The 15,204-nt window shown below is 39.0% G+C and overlaps 1 protein-coding gene and 1 pseudogene across 4 annotated transcripts in view; both read left to right on the top strand.

Annotated features, from left to right (window-relative positions):
• The window catches only part of RALGAPA2 (Ral GTPase activating protein catalytic subunit alpha 2), a 374,904-nt gene that overhangs the window by 305,635 nt on the left and 54,065 nt on the right, over window positions 1-15,204 (top strand). The gene's annotated exons all lie outside the window — the stretch shown is intronic.
• On the top strand, window positions 12,618-14,565 carry LOC128781216 (tyrosine-protein phosphatase non-receptor type 2 pseudogene; annotated as a pseudogene).

Raw genomic sequence — 15,204 nt, 5'->3', positions numbered from 1 at the left:
GCTGACCCTCATTTAGAATAGAAGTACAGCTTCCTGCTGGAGCAGATCGATACCTGAGCTGTCTATCTCCACCATTTACCTTCCTTCTGCACAGCGAGATCCTTCTGCAGGGAGCAATCGATAGCTCTAATCTGCAGCAGCCTGCAGTAAGTCACATGAGGCAGAGCGCTTAGGTGACATAATATGGGACCATGGAGGCTGCAGCTCTGTGACTCCGATTCATAGCCCTTTTCCTAGGGGCACATTCTGTTTGTAATGTGGGCTTCTTATAATCTCCTCCATGGATCATCATTCCTCTGAAACTTGATTCGGGGAAATCGGTGCTTGGGGCATATGTGTGTGTGCGAGTGTGAATTTCAGAAACACATTTTGCTCCTTTCCCAGACTCTACCAGCTCTTTCTGTTTTGTGCTGCTCCTGATCATAACTGCACCCTGGGTGGTTTTCTCTAGTCCTCTGCCTAGTGCTGCAATTATTTGCATTCTGGGTATCTTTTAAACATCAAAGTGTTTTTTAAATCTTTGAAATCCAGTGACTGAAGACCATTTTTATTCTAGAAACTACTTTCCCACAAAAGATTATTAGAAGATAATGAACATTGTATGTTACTTCCATTTTGAATGGCTATGGCCAAGTGATAGACACAGGGATGAAGACCTGGCTCTCTAAGACCACTGATGCCTCAGGACCCTCTACCTGCGGATCAGCTCATGACCTACTCTGTGCCTCCATAGTAAGCAAGGTTGGGGTCAGAAAGAGCCCCTGTTATTTCTATACCTGGCCTTCCAACCCTCATTTGCATATCTAATTATCTTAAGTATGTCTGAAATTCTAGATACAACAGTAAATTAAGGCCTGGATGTAAAGAAAGCAAATACGTGGGATACAACAAATTTAAACCAGGGTCAAAATTGACAACTATGCAGGCTCACCCTCTGAGGAGCAGACAGCCAGCAGCAAATAGAACTTAGGGTCTAATGCCTGCTGCATGTAAGAGCCCCAGCAGCTGCCAGTCAGAGAGAAGAACTAAGACTTCCTCAACAGTTTTCCAAGTTAAACCATGCTTGAATTCATCGATGAAGTCCACACTGTATTTTATACAAAATTCATTAGGATGTTTATCACTGTACTTGTTAAATTCAAGTTCATCTTTTCTGGTGAGTAATCTTTATTTCAGTGTTTATAACCTTTAAACTTTGTAGCAGATCATCTCACACATCTCTGCACTCCACAGGCAACTGCATGCTTTCTATTTCTCAGAAAGTACAGATGTCATCTTTAGAGACCCCTGAGTTGAACTTAGCTTTAGGAAAACTCAGAGGGGACAAGGTTTTCCCTCAAGTACCAGGCAGTTTTCTTATCATTTGTACATGTACCCAACCCCAGGAAACACAGCGAAGAGTGTATTTGCTGCTGGAGAGGATCATTTAATAAAGTGTCTTTTATTTAGAGCTTTAAACAAACTCTTGGCAAAAAAGTGATCAGCAGATTGTCATAATCTCATTCACACTCCTAGACACCAATTCTGAAAATGACAAGTTCAAAAGTCATTTTTTACATTAGTTTATTCATTCAACAAAATATTCATTGGCTTTATCCTATACGCCAGGAACTGTGCTGTTGCTGAGGGTGCCCAAATGGAGGACATGGTCCCTGTCCTCAAAGGCCTTTTCTGAGTATAAAAATATTAAGGAAAAGAGGGATCTACAATGTTTCATAATGGCATGATAGAGAGTTCAGCCCAGAGCCCAAGGAAGGTATCCCAAGGAAGGACCTTTGAGCTGACATTTGGAGGGTGACTGGAAGTCCCAGGGACTTAATCAAAGACAGGAGCATTCAGAGAAAGTAAATGCCTTTCAGTAGAACAGAGTCCTTAGTAGACCTGGAACCATCAAGGAATGTAGTGGTCTGGGAACACCACATACCACTGGGAGCCCAAACCCACATATCACTAGTTACCACACCAGGATCCATAGAGCCCCTATCCCCATTTCCCTCATCACTGCCATCTCATTCTACAGTGTCACCTTCCCCCACCCCCACCCCCGTGTAATAGATTGCCTCTCTCATAAGGAGTTGTGCTACCACTTTACACAATGAAAAGATAAGACCTGTTGCCTTGGTTCCAGGAAGAGCTCTACTCTCTGGTTGCCTAGACAGAGGGCAGTGGATTGCTCTGTCCTAGGCACTATGAATTTCACACATATACTCAATCCTATGAGGAAGTTGCAGTTATCCTATTTTAGTATATTATATGAATGCAGCATAATATCTTATATACTATAATCTATTGTGTATTTGATTATATTTTATAAGTATAGTTGAGGGCACAGAGGCCCAGAGTGGTTAGATAACTGGCCCAAGGCCATACTGTTTTTTTAGTGATGAGCCAGGACCTGAACTCAGCAACAGCTGCTCAGCACACACTATTATCCCACTGCACCCAGACACTCCCCAAAGTGCCACAGATGCCTGTGGAAATTGTGCATACATTTCATTGCAACTTTTTAAAGCATGCTGGATCTGTTGAGTAGATTTATAAGTTGTGACTTACAACTGATTTTGATAAACCACCAATGCCAGTATTATGTTTTAATGAGACTGAAGGCATGAATGAGCAGATTCTACTCCTGAGGCTGTTGTGGGGACACGTGGACAGACTTTGTAGTTGCCCTTCTGAAGGCCAGTGTTGTCGCCAGGCTCATTAGCATCCACGCTCTGCTCAGCCGTTGCTGCTCTCTAGCTTACCAGCTGTTCCTGCTGCTCTGTACAATGTCGGATGTGTTCAGCTCACTGGGTTCCTGTCCCCACCACCGGGAGGAGACAGCCCTTCCGCTGGGGATACCCACGTGGCTGCCTATCAGCGGTGGCACGGAATAAAGTAACAGGCCTTCGCATGGCATATGGTGTCTGGATTCGTACAAGATGCAAAACTCTTCTACTGCTAATGCAGGATGACTCATAGCATTGCTAATTTTTCAGACAAAAGCTGACTTCCACACCCACACTTTTAACCCCTCCAGCTAAAAAGTCTTTAGTTGCAAGGCTCTGAAAAGGTGGCTTCTGGATTACTATATTAAATAAATAAATAAATAAATAAATAAACAAATAAAGTGTTACACTTATTGAAAGCACATTAAATATCTTTGGGCTGAGGTTAAAATTTCTGGACTTTTTGTTATTTCTCTACAGAAAGAAAATTTTTAAGCTTAAACTGTGTTCCTTCCCCAAATGGAAGAGTCTAATAATTTGTTTCATAGGTTGTTTTTCTTTTTTTTAAGCTATTATTAGAAAGAAAGTCAGAAGGTACTGTATTGGTAAAACAGTGGAAACTGTTCATCAGTTAACTTTCTCTTTGAAACAGCCCATAGTATTGCCTGATACTGTATCAGCTCAACTGTGGAGCATTTCAAGCTTTTCACATTAAAATATTTTAAGGATATAAGAAAATGTTGATTCTTTTTTGGAACATGATATTGCATAGTCTCTTCAGGTGCTCTAAATGGGTAGCTTATTTAAATATCAAATTCTACCAAAACAAGTTTAAATTATAAATTTACCTTAGAGCCCTGGCTGGTGTGGCTCAGTGGATTGAGTACCGGCCTGTGAACCAAGGTGTCGCGGGTTCAATTCCCAGTCAGGGCACATGCCTGGGTTACAGGCTGGGTCTCCAGTTGGGGGCATGCAAGAGGCAACCACACATCATATTTCTCTCCCTTTCTTCCTCTCTCCCCTCCTCTCTCTCTAAAAATAAATAAATAAAACCTTTAAAAAATAAATGAAGTTTACATTAGAATAAACATTTTTTCCAGCTATAAAATACATGGGTATTTTCCAAAAGTGTTTCTACTAAATTATTTAGGATCAGTTGTGTTAATAGATGTCCAAATTTAATCTGAGAGTGTATTTACCAAAATAAGGCAGTTATTTGCATTTATCCAATCAGACCTCCTTTTGAATTAGTAATCAAAATATTGGTTCTTTTATAAATAATCCTTTATTGAACATTTTATTTAAACATTTCAGAGTCAAGAATTGCCAGCATAAAATGATTAGACAGCATCTAATTATGGACCTAATCACTAAATGTTTTGCAGTCAGTCTGGCACATGAGAGTTTTTGCAATCAGATTTTGGTGAATGCATGAATTTTTAAAGGAAATTTCATCTAGGAGGATAATTCAGATTTTTTTAATAGATTACTTTTTGTAACACCAAAACATTTCTTTGGGGGAGGAGACTAGAGACTCATATTCTCACTACTATTTCATTTTGGTTACATTTTGAAATCCAAAGTTTTTCTTATCTACAGATATAAATTCAAGTGTGCAGCTGACTTCTTATAAAGGGCATTCTGTTTTCATAAATGAAACAAAACATATAAAATTCTTTTTTTTGTTTATGACAACCATTTCATTTTTTTGTCTTTAAATTTTTTTATTGTTGTTCAATTACAGTTGTCTGCATTTTCTCTCCACCCCTCCACCCCACCCCAGCTAAGCCCACCTCCCTCCCCCACCTCCACCCTCCCCCTTGGTTTTGTCCTTGTGTCCTTTATAGTAGTTCCTGAAAACCCCTCTTCCCACTTACTCCTCCCCACTCCCCTCTGGCTATTGTTACATTGTTCTTCAATGTCTCTGGTTATATTTTGCAAAACATATAAAATTCTTAAGTGTACTTGCTTCACTTTCTAGATTTAGTGTTTGATCCTGTTTTCCAGCATCTTCTCTAATATTCTTTCCCTTTGCTATTGGAAATAAGCCTAAAAATTCACTAAACACTTAACACTTAGCATGATAGTTAAAATTAAATTTAAAAGTTTTAAAAATATTTTACTTGAGTTTACCAAGTAAAGGATTTCTAGTTTTGCTTCCACTACCTTGAGTTTGACAGCTGTTTTTGTTGTTACTAGTGTCAGCACTTCTGTTTTCTCCTATTTCTACTAATTTTATGAAGTAACAGGGAAATGCAATGGAAAACCCAAGTAATTGCATAAGGATAGAAGTGGGGACACTACAGAGATTGAATGTGACTCATAAAATGCTGTCTTATCAGCTGATGTACCAGAGGCCAAAGTCAGCATCCGAAAGACAGCTTGAAACAGGGCTAGATAATGTGCAGAAGCACAGGCTGATCAAAGCCACACAGAGGATGAGGACCATTGGGTCATTATTCCCACTCTTGGTGGCAACCATGTAGAATAGGGCCATGTTAATCCAGCTTCACAGATGGAGGAAGCAGGGGTCTTGGCCAAGACCCCACAGCCAGGGCACAGCCAGGATGGGAGCCCAGGCCAACTGACTCTGGGGCCCCCCTGCTATTTCTCACTTGTCCGCATTTTTCACCAAAGAACGGGAGGCCATCAGAATTATATAGCTTGGGAAAGTGAGGCAACTTCACTTAATTTTAGCCTACTCTATTGTTATTGTTGCCAAAATTACCTTAGTCCTTTAAACCTTGATTTTATGGGATAAAGGTGAAAACAAAACTATTTCTTTAATTAGCATGGAAAGTATTACCATATTGATACCATACAGACATCCCTTTTACCCAAATACATGTGGAATCCAAGTTTTAAAAAACAGTGGAAACATTACCAAGTATAAATACCAAATTCTCAATGACATCTCAACAGATTCTAGCTCAGTCAGTCTAGTCACACTTGATTGGTATGACTCATTGTAATTTTCCCTTGATAAATAGTTGAAAACACAGTTCCATTTTGGTGATGTTTCTGGCAAGATATTTGTGTATGTTGAATCTATTTATATTCTACTTCTTTCAAAAATTGATTTCAAGGAACTTACAACAAAGGCCATGTGTACTGACAGAAAATCAAAGCCAAGGAAGTAGGATCGGACATAATGATGTAAGGCATCCCAGTGGGGGTGGTGGCAACAGAATCAGGGATCCCCATTAATTACTACTGACCTCTACAGCTGTACTATAATGTATAGCTACCCTATGTCCTCTGGATACCCTTATTCCCAAGTTTTCAATTACTATATAAGAATATAATAAATCTAAATTGGAAAATGAAATAGATCATTTTAAAGAAATATAATTTTAATCTTAAAACTTTACGTACCAGACAACAGCAAATATTTATAGCAAATTTTTAACATCAAAATCAATTTCTGTTCTAGCCACAATTCTAAAAAATATCTTTTGAGTTGATACACAAGTCCACGTGCAACAAAAGCTGATTAGGGCTCCCCCCTCCCCAAAAGTTAAGGGTTTGACATAGCTGAAAAAGTGAAGAATTAATTAGTGATATGGGGAAAGTATCATTAAAAAATAACTTTCTGGATAGCAGCTTTGGCTAAGCCTTTGGTATAAAAAACCCAAGTACATTTTGCATTTCTATTTTTCTGTAGAGATAAAAGGAAACTTTAGTGTCTCATTCTTTAAATGCACTTAATATGTGACAGAAAGATTTCTGTTCCCTTAATTTCCATGACCAGTCCTTTTCCTATTATTGCCCCACTGTCATTTCACACTTAACCTTCTGTAGATTTGCAACATTTTCCTTAGCCCCAGGTATGGCCTGGGATTGCATGACTTCAGGCGGTTTATGGATTAGATACTTCACTCTGGTTGATCTTCTTGTTACCATGTTGCAGGACTTGTTGCCCTAATAATCCTGCTCCTCTCTCTGTCTTGTTTACTTGTGATCACTATGTAATCATTTATTTTATAGAGTCTCATTAAGGACTGCAAACCTCTGTCCCAATTTAGTGTCATTCGAGCGTAGGTAGCATCCATCTGCTCCACCCGTACTGTTTAATTAATGAACTTCGTAATGTGTTCCTTGCCTGTGAAAAGCTCTTCGTCTTCTCAGGTTGTTGAATAGGACTTGCATTCCAGGTTTTACATGCTGAGATCTGGAAAGCCCACCATGGGAGGTGCTAATTATGGACTCACCAAATTTCAGATAAGTTTAACTTAAAAGAATTACTTTTTCTTTTATCATATATCTTCATAGAGTCAAAGTCAGATTAGTTTTTATGTAAATTATTGATCAGTTTTTATAATTTCTTTCTCATAAGTGAGAGTAAAGATTCACATTTTAAAAATCTATATTTTCAGTACAATAAAAATATATCTGTTATTTTGAAATTTTTTTCTTCTGGAGTAAAAGTTACTGAATTCATACAGTTCATACAGTTCAACCTAATTTTTTGGATTCCAAAAATGTGTATTTTATGTTAACATAAACTCCATTAACTGTGCAGAAAAATTCATGTGCATTTGGGTTATGAGGAGAATTTAGCTGCCTAACAGGACATCTGCCAGAGCCCAGGGCTGCACATGCAAGGCTGCTTGTTTCATGGAACTCCTAGCTGTTGAGGTTGCTCTATCTTGAACTGTTTTGGTCTCTCTCTGAGACCATCCTTTTCCTTTATTTTTGTATTTGTGTAGCTGGTTTCTCTGGGCATTGAGCCCAATGAATATGATTTTGTTATTATTATGTCAAGTATCTCCAATCATGTTTTGTGATAAGGGCTTTTGAAATCAATTAATAAATGAAATACATCTTTACCTGGGAAACTTTTGAGTTGCCTGCCAGGTTAGCAAATTCTCAAGACCAACACAGACCCGATAGCTAACCATCTTCTGGTGCTGGTAGTAGATTGTCCTCCTTCATTTATCAACTCTTTCAAAAGGTACTCAACCACCTTTATATTATTGCAATAAAAATTGTAGATGGAAAAAAATCTTTGCTTTATATTCTTTATTAAAATATTAAAATTTACAAGCAAGATAATTAAAATTTTGTTCCTACCAATCAGCTGGGAAACCAGTGTAAGTAGGCTTTGAATCATGACAAACGGTCCATAAAACTCAAACTTAGCAGAACCACGGCAACCAGAGAGTTCCAGAGCAAGATTTGGCCTTAGAGTGTTTTCCTGAGTGTGAATTTGAGCACAGCTAAGCAAAAGCGCAGGTGACTTGTCCGTCATCCCAAAGAAGTTATCCAGTGTTCTCACCCCAGTATGGCCCCAGATATATTTTGAAGTTTCAGGACCTAATTCAATCCAATAACTTTATCATTTATATAAAACCATGGGGTCCCGTGGAATGTTTGGCCTCTACTATACCTGTGGTAGCCCAAGTCAGCTTTGTTCTGGATCACCCTGGGACAGTACTGGCTAACACAATGTTATCTCTTTACTGTTGTTAATTCATTTAGTCCACAACAGTCATGTGAAGTCCAAATACTGTAATTTTTTATGCAGACTGCTGCTGCTGCTTCTCCTGCTCTCTCCCTCTCCTTCCTCTTCCTCCTTTTCCTTTCCTCCTCCTCCTCTTCTCATTAAATTCACAAACCTGGTTTGAAAATTCACATCTCTCACTATAAAAAGATGTGGTACTTTTCAAGAAAGGTTTATAATCACCCACCATATGTGTTTAACTTATTTATAATTAGTTTAGAATTCTTTTTTTCTCTAAATGATTTTCACTTGTTTTTAAGTAAAACCATCAAAATAAAGAAATTGATAGGAAAAGAAATCTCAAATTTTTCTGCTTTATAACTTTCAAGTTTTAACTATGTATACCTACTAACTAGAAACATACACATTTATTCAACAAACCAAGGAGGTCACACTTTTGATTTCTATTTAAAAACATGTAGTTAAGTAAGAATATAAAATTTCACTGACCACAATGCCTATTGAAGGGAGAGGAAAAGGTTTTCCAGCAAGAAAAATTATATTTTTGGGTCTAAGAAGAATATAGACTATGTTTGTAAATTCAGTTATTTTTTTTTTCAAAATCAGATATGCTTAGCTTTGGCTATGTCATGATTTCAGCTTTTTAGAAAATGCTTACCAGTTCAGATCTTACAGTGTGTTTCCAAGCAGTTGCTGGATTTTGCCAGTTTTTCTTTTGGAGACTATACTTCTCTACAAGCTGGTTCTAAGAATGGTACTCTCTTTGGACAAACTGATAAAATGTAATTGAAATTAAGATCACACTGAAACGTGAGTCTTAAAAGACCTATGTGACAGTTCAAACACTATGGCAGTGTTTTGGTGCTGCACACGGAAGGCACTTTTGAGAGGCCACTGCCAAGTGGCCGTGGGAAAGAAAGCCTTGGTTGGAGTGAGGGATTGTCCTCTTTTCCTTTTGGTTTGTTTTTAAAACAAGATTGTCAGGAGCCGAAGCCAGAATTAGGTTAAAGTCTCTCCTGAGCTTCCAATTCACTCAGTGGCCCTCATACTCAGAGCCAACCTCTAAACGGTGTATATGTCCTGTTATCTGCCCTTCTGCCATCCTGACTTCAGCCCTTTGAGTATAATAGGCTTCTCTGTCTTCAGGAATCTCCTTTCATAACTCACACACCTCTGGGATAGCTAGACATTACATTAGAGCTTCTCAAACTGGAAAACCAGGCAATGAGCCAGATAGATACAGGCAAGTTCTATGAAAAGCATAACATAGCAGACCATCAGCAGTATTTGGTGAGTGATCATTGACATTTTTTTATTAAAGTAAGCACAAGTCATGCATTTTCATTATTTTTAAGATAAGAAATCTAACCATTTCTTGCTTGTAGGATTCTCAGGCCCAGCTTCCAGGCCCCTGGAGGTCCCACTCTCCTATTCTATGCTCCTGCGCAGAGAGGGGAGGACTCCAGGGGAAATGTTTTGTTGTGTTGCCTTGAGCCATATAATCACGTGGGGAATTGTAGTATTGACTAATGCCCAGGACCTTCACAGATTCTGGTTAACTTGGTTTGGAGTGGGGATTAATCAATGGTGATTCTAAGGTGCAGCCAGAAATGAGCTGCTGCCATAAGGAAGTGAGCAGCCCCCTTAGCAGGGATTCAGGGATGTTCAGGGAGAAGGGATTGCTGTTGTGAAAGATGGAGTCAAGAACCTCCAGTTTCTTTGAGAGCAGGGAGTGGTAGATAGTAGCTAACATCCATGTAGGGCTTAGCTTTTGCTGGGTACTGTACTAAGCATTTCATGTAGGACCACTGTTTTCATTATTTATACGTGAGGACACCAAGGCCCAAAGAGGTGGGCTGACTTAATGATGAGCACACAGCTGGATGAGTAGTGATGGTGGGCTTGGAGCACAAGCAATCTGACCTCAGAACCTGAACTTCACCTCATAAGAATATCACATGTTGAGAGTTGGACTACCAGCCTGACAGGCAGGAGGAAGTAGGGGACATTGGATATTGGTTGGAAATTATGAAAGATAAACAACACCAGCTTTACAATTAGGGCACCTGTTTTGGGACACCCAAAGCTCCACAGGGACCCAGACATAACAAGGAGAGGAGGGTAGAGATCAGGAGGTATCTGGAGACATCATTCCATAGTTTCCCTAAAATAATGCAGTGTCAGAAAAGTGACCGCCTAAATTATCTCAGTTCTAAGGCATCTGTTTGCTAGAGAACCGTCTCCCTAACCCAAAAAGGTGCTTATTCTGTATCTTTTCTCATTTAAGAAATAAGTATGATCCCCCTTCAAATCACATCCCTGTGCCACTCTAACTTTATAAACCCTTGAGATATTACTATCTTGTCTTTTTAGACCTTTATTAATTGATCAAAGTGTTAAAGGTATAAACACCATGCAGCCTTAAGGATAATGTAGATATTAATGATTTTCTTTAATCTAAAATAATGGCTGATTTTAGTTAGAATACTTTAAATGCAACTATTATAAAATCTCTGCCCTTGTAACAGTGGTTAAGTATCATGGACCATTGATACAGCTATAGAAAGTTCAAAGGCTATGCTAGCATATCTTTGTCTCGTTGTCTTTTAACTGTAAAGTAAAAGATGTCCTTGTATCAAGCCGTAGTATTTATGTGAAAAATGAAATTGGGTTCAGTTTGTGCATAGATTTTCAAAGAGATTAAATAGGCATCACACAATTTTTCTCAGTAAAAGTCTGCCTTTGATGTTCTTTCCGTCTATTCACACACAAGTGTCGGCCATTGTTTTTGAGCCACAGAAGAGTGTCCACTTGTCATTGGCACATTCTATTATCTTTGTGTTGGAGTCTTGTTCAAGGTGGGTCTTATAATTCAGAGATAATGTTACTAGAACTGTACGTTGTAACCAGACACTAGTCTGCCTTGGTAAGATAAATGCCAAGGCAAAGCCAAAGCATTTATCAAAACTGATCAGGAAGCAAAACTAAAACATTTATTTCTGAATGTTCGATTGTAATCTTGATATTTCATCAGCAATAACACCAAAGTTATTTTTTGGTGTTAGCTTTGTCCTAGCACTGGGTTCTAATTTGCTTTTGTTTTTGAGATTTTACTTCAAAAGAAATCAGTAATGTGGTCACATTACCAGGCCAAGAGTGTGCCTGAGTGAGTGCTCCCAACTTGAATCAGGCTAAGATAATGGGAATGGAGTAGAGATGCCTTGGTGACCTGGAAGTTGGGATGTTCTCACAAAATGCCTACTGGCCAGATCCTTACCGGAGCTCTTAGGATGTGTACAACATGCTGTTTTATGTGTAATCATCATAACTAAGAAGTGGAGTTATTGCCCCATTCTACAAAAGAGGAAACTAAGGTACAGAGAGAAGTCAGTGACTTGCTCGAGTGTTCTGGCCAATAAGTGGAGAGGAATTCACATTGAGACCAGCGCTCACATCCGTAACCACTGTGCTTTCTAAAGTCTTCCAAATTCCCAGCTTCATTGTCACTAATTGCTAAGAATATTCTCACACAGTGCTTTGAATTTGCACATCAACTAAAATTTTTCTTCCTAAATTTATTCAGATCCACTGAATCTCTGAAAAAAAAAGTCAGGGTTTATTTTCTTAAGTGAAAATAAAATCCAGTAGAAATTTTTTCTTTGCTTGGTTATGTTTGGCTAACTAATATGTACATCAGAATGCTCTCACTTTTTGTTGATTTTTTTTTATTAATACTGCCTCTGAATTTTTTTTAAAATCCTGTTTTAAATCATCTCCCAAACAGCTAAGGCTAAATCCCTAAGAAAGTTATTTAAATGACTATTTGACCTTTTTATCTTTTTTTAAAATTGTTGTTCATGTATAGTTGTCCCCATTTCCCCACCTCCTACCCTCAATCCTTTCCCCCTTTGGCTTTGTCCATGGGTCCTTTGCACATGTTCCTTGACGACCCTTTCCCTTCTTTCCTGTTATCCCTCTCCTCCCTTTTAGTTTGTTCCACATAAAGCTTGTTCTTTATTTCAGTGTCTCTGATTATATTTTGCTTGCTTGTTTGTTTTGTTGATTAGGTTCCACTTATAGGTGCAATCATATGGTATTTGTCTTTCACCACCTGGCTTATTTCAGTTAGCATAATGCTTTCCAATTCCATCCATGCCGTCACCAAGGGTAGAAACTCCTTCTTTCTTTCTGCTGTGTAGTATTCCATTGTGTAAACATACCACAGTTTTTCGATCCACTCATTTACCGATGGGCACCTACATTGCTTCTAGCACTTAGCTATTGTAAATTGTGCAGCTATGAACATTAGAGTGCATAGGTTCTTTTAAATTAGTGTTTCAGGGCGCATGCGCCACAGAGCCAGCACTGTCTCCCAAATCGTGAGGGGGCCTGAGCCTCTCCACCAGCACAGTCTCCGTTCACGATAGCTCGCTTCAGCAGCCATGCCTGCCACCATCGAGTAGGAGTTTGAGGAGTTGGGTGCTCAAAATTGTTGGCAGCAGCTCTACTTGGAAATTTGCAGTGAGTCCCATGACTATCCTCATAGAGTGGCCAAGTTTCCAGAAAACAGAAATCGAAACAGATACAGAGATGTAAGCCCATGTGATCACAATCATGTTAAACTGCAAAATGCTGAAAATGATTATATTAATGCCAGCTTAGTTGACGTAGAAGAGGCACAAAGGAGTTACATCTTAACACAGGGCCCACTTCCTAATACAGGTTGTCATTTCTGGCTCATGGATTGGCAGCAAAAGATGAAAGCAGTTGTCATGCTAAACAGAGTTGTGGAGAAAGAATCAGTTAAATGTACACAGTACTGGCCAACAAAAGATGACCGAGAGATGCTGTTTAAAGAAACAGGATTCAGTGTGAAGTTCTTGTCAGAAGATGTGAAGTCGTATTATACAGTACATCTACTGCAATTAGAAAATATCAATAGCGGTGAAACCAGAACAATATCTCACTTTCATTATACTACCTGGCCAGATTTTGGAGTCCCTGAATCACCAGCTTCATTTCTCAATTTCTTATTTTAAGTGAGAGAATCTGGCTCCTTGAATCCTGAACACGGGCCTGCAGAGATCCACAGTAGTGCGTGCATTGGGCAGTCAGACACCTTTGCTCTAGTCGATACCTGTCTTGTTCTGATGGAAAAAGGAGATGATATTAATGTTAAACAACTGTTAATGAATATGAAAAATATCGAATGGGACTTATTCAGACACCAGATCAACTCAGATTTTCATATATGACTATAATAGAAGGAACAAAGTTTATAAAGGGAGAGTCAAATATAGAGAAACGGTAGAAAGAACTTTCTAAAGAAGGCTTATGTCCTGCTTTTGATCATTTACCAACCAAAATAATGACTGAAAAATACCATGGGAACAGGATAGGGCTAGAAGAAGAAAAACTGACAGGTGACAGATATACAGGACTATCCTCCAAAATGCAAGATACTGTGGAGGAGAACAGTGAGAGTGTTCTATGGAAATGAATTCAAGACGACAGAAAAGCTAACACGGCTCAGAAGGTGCAGCAGATGAAACAGAGGCTAAATGAGACTGAACAAAAAAGAAAAAGGCCAAGACTGACAGACATCCAAATATTCATGACTTGAGAATAATTCTGCAGCTATAGATATTGAACCATTGATGTGCAAAGCAAGACCTGAAGCCCACTCCAGAAACTAATGGAAACTACAGGCTTGGTAAACCTGTACATTGCCTCACATTTGTCTGTTTACAAAGTAAACTTTACATCCAGGGAAAGAAGAGCACCACCAGCAGAAGACTTTGCAGAACGCTCTAATTTGATGTATTGTTAAGTTTTTTAATGTATGTATGAAATGTGGAAAGATGTAAAAGAATTAAATTAGGAGAGACTGCATTGTACTGCCATCCCTACTGTGCTTTTATACTTTTTGGCAGCATTAAATATTTTTATTAAATAGAAAAATAAATAAATAAATAAATAAATAAGTGTTTCAGGGTTCTTAGGGTTTAATCCCAGCAATGGAATTGCTGGGTCAAAAGGCAGTCCCATACTATTTTCCATAGTGATTGCACCAGTCTGCATTCCCACCAACAATGTACTAGGGTTCCCTTTTATCCACAACCTTGCCAAACCTTGCCAGCACTTACTGGTTGTTGATTTGCTTATGATGGCCATTCTCACCAGTGTGAAGTGGTATCTCATTGTGGTTTTAATTTGCATCTCTGATGGCTAGTGATGCTGAGCATCCTTTCATATGTCTCTGAGCCCTCTGTATGTCCTCCTTGGAGAAGTGTCTGTTGAGGTCCTTTTTCCATTTTTTAATTGGATTGTTTGTGTTCCTGGAGTGTAATCATGTGAGTTCTTTATATATTTTGTAGATCAAACCCTTGTCCAAGATATCATTGGCAAATATATTTTCCCATACAGTGGATTCCCTTTTCATTTTGCAGATGTTTCTTTAGCCATGCAGAAGCTTTTTATTTTGATGAGGTCCCATTTGTTTATTCTTTCCTTTATGTCCCTTGCTCTAGGGGACATGCTGGGGAAAATATTGCTGCATGGAATATATGAGATTTTCCTGCCTATGTTCTCCTGTAGGACTTTTACAATTCTTACATTCAGGCTTTTCCAGTACATTCAAATTGTGCAGCCAAGTGTCGGAGGCTGCCGGCCTGAGTGTCTAATCACAGGAGGACTAAAGCATCCTCTGGGAAGAGAAAGGGAGGGCTCCTTTGGTGATCCCCTCTCTCAGTACTTGGGGAAGAAAAGCTAAGGAGGGGGAGGGAAAGGAGTCTGCTTTCTGCTGTTGTCCTGCCCTGATCACCTCTGCCCCACTGAGGCCTGCAGAAAGCAGCTCCCTGGTAGGTGGAAGGGACATCTTAGCCATCCATCTAATTTGAATGCTGTGTATCTGCATGTCCACCCAAACTCACCTCCTTAGGACCACTTTCCACATAAGCATCAGCAACAGCGTTGCAACTTAGAGATTAGCGGCCTTTCACACTTTATACTTGTGTTTTCTTATTAAAA

The sequence above is a fragment of the Desmodus rotundus genome, chromosome 6 (genome assembly GCF_022682495.2).
Source record: "Desmodus rotundus isolate HL8 chromosome 6, HLdesRot8A.1, whole genome shotgun sequence".
NCBI lineage: Eukaryota > Metazoa > Chordata > Mammalia > Chiroptera > Phyllostomidae > Desmodus > Desmodus rotundus.
The sequence above is the reverse complement of the archived record's forward strand: the minus strand, read 5'-3'. Positions and strand labels throughout refer to the sequence as shown.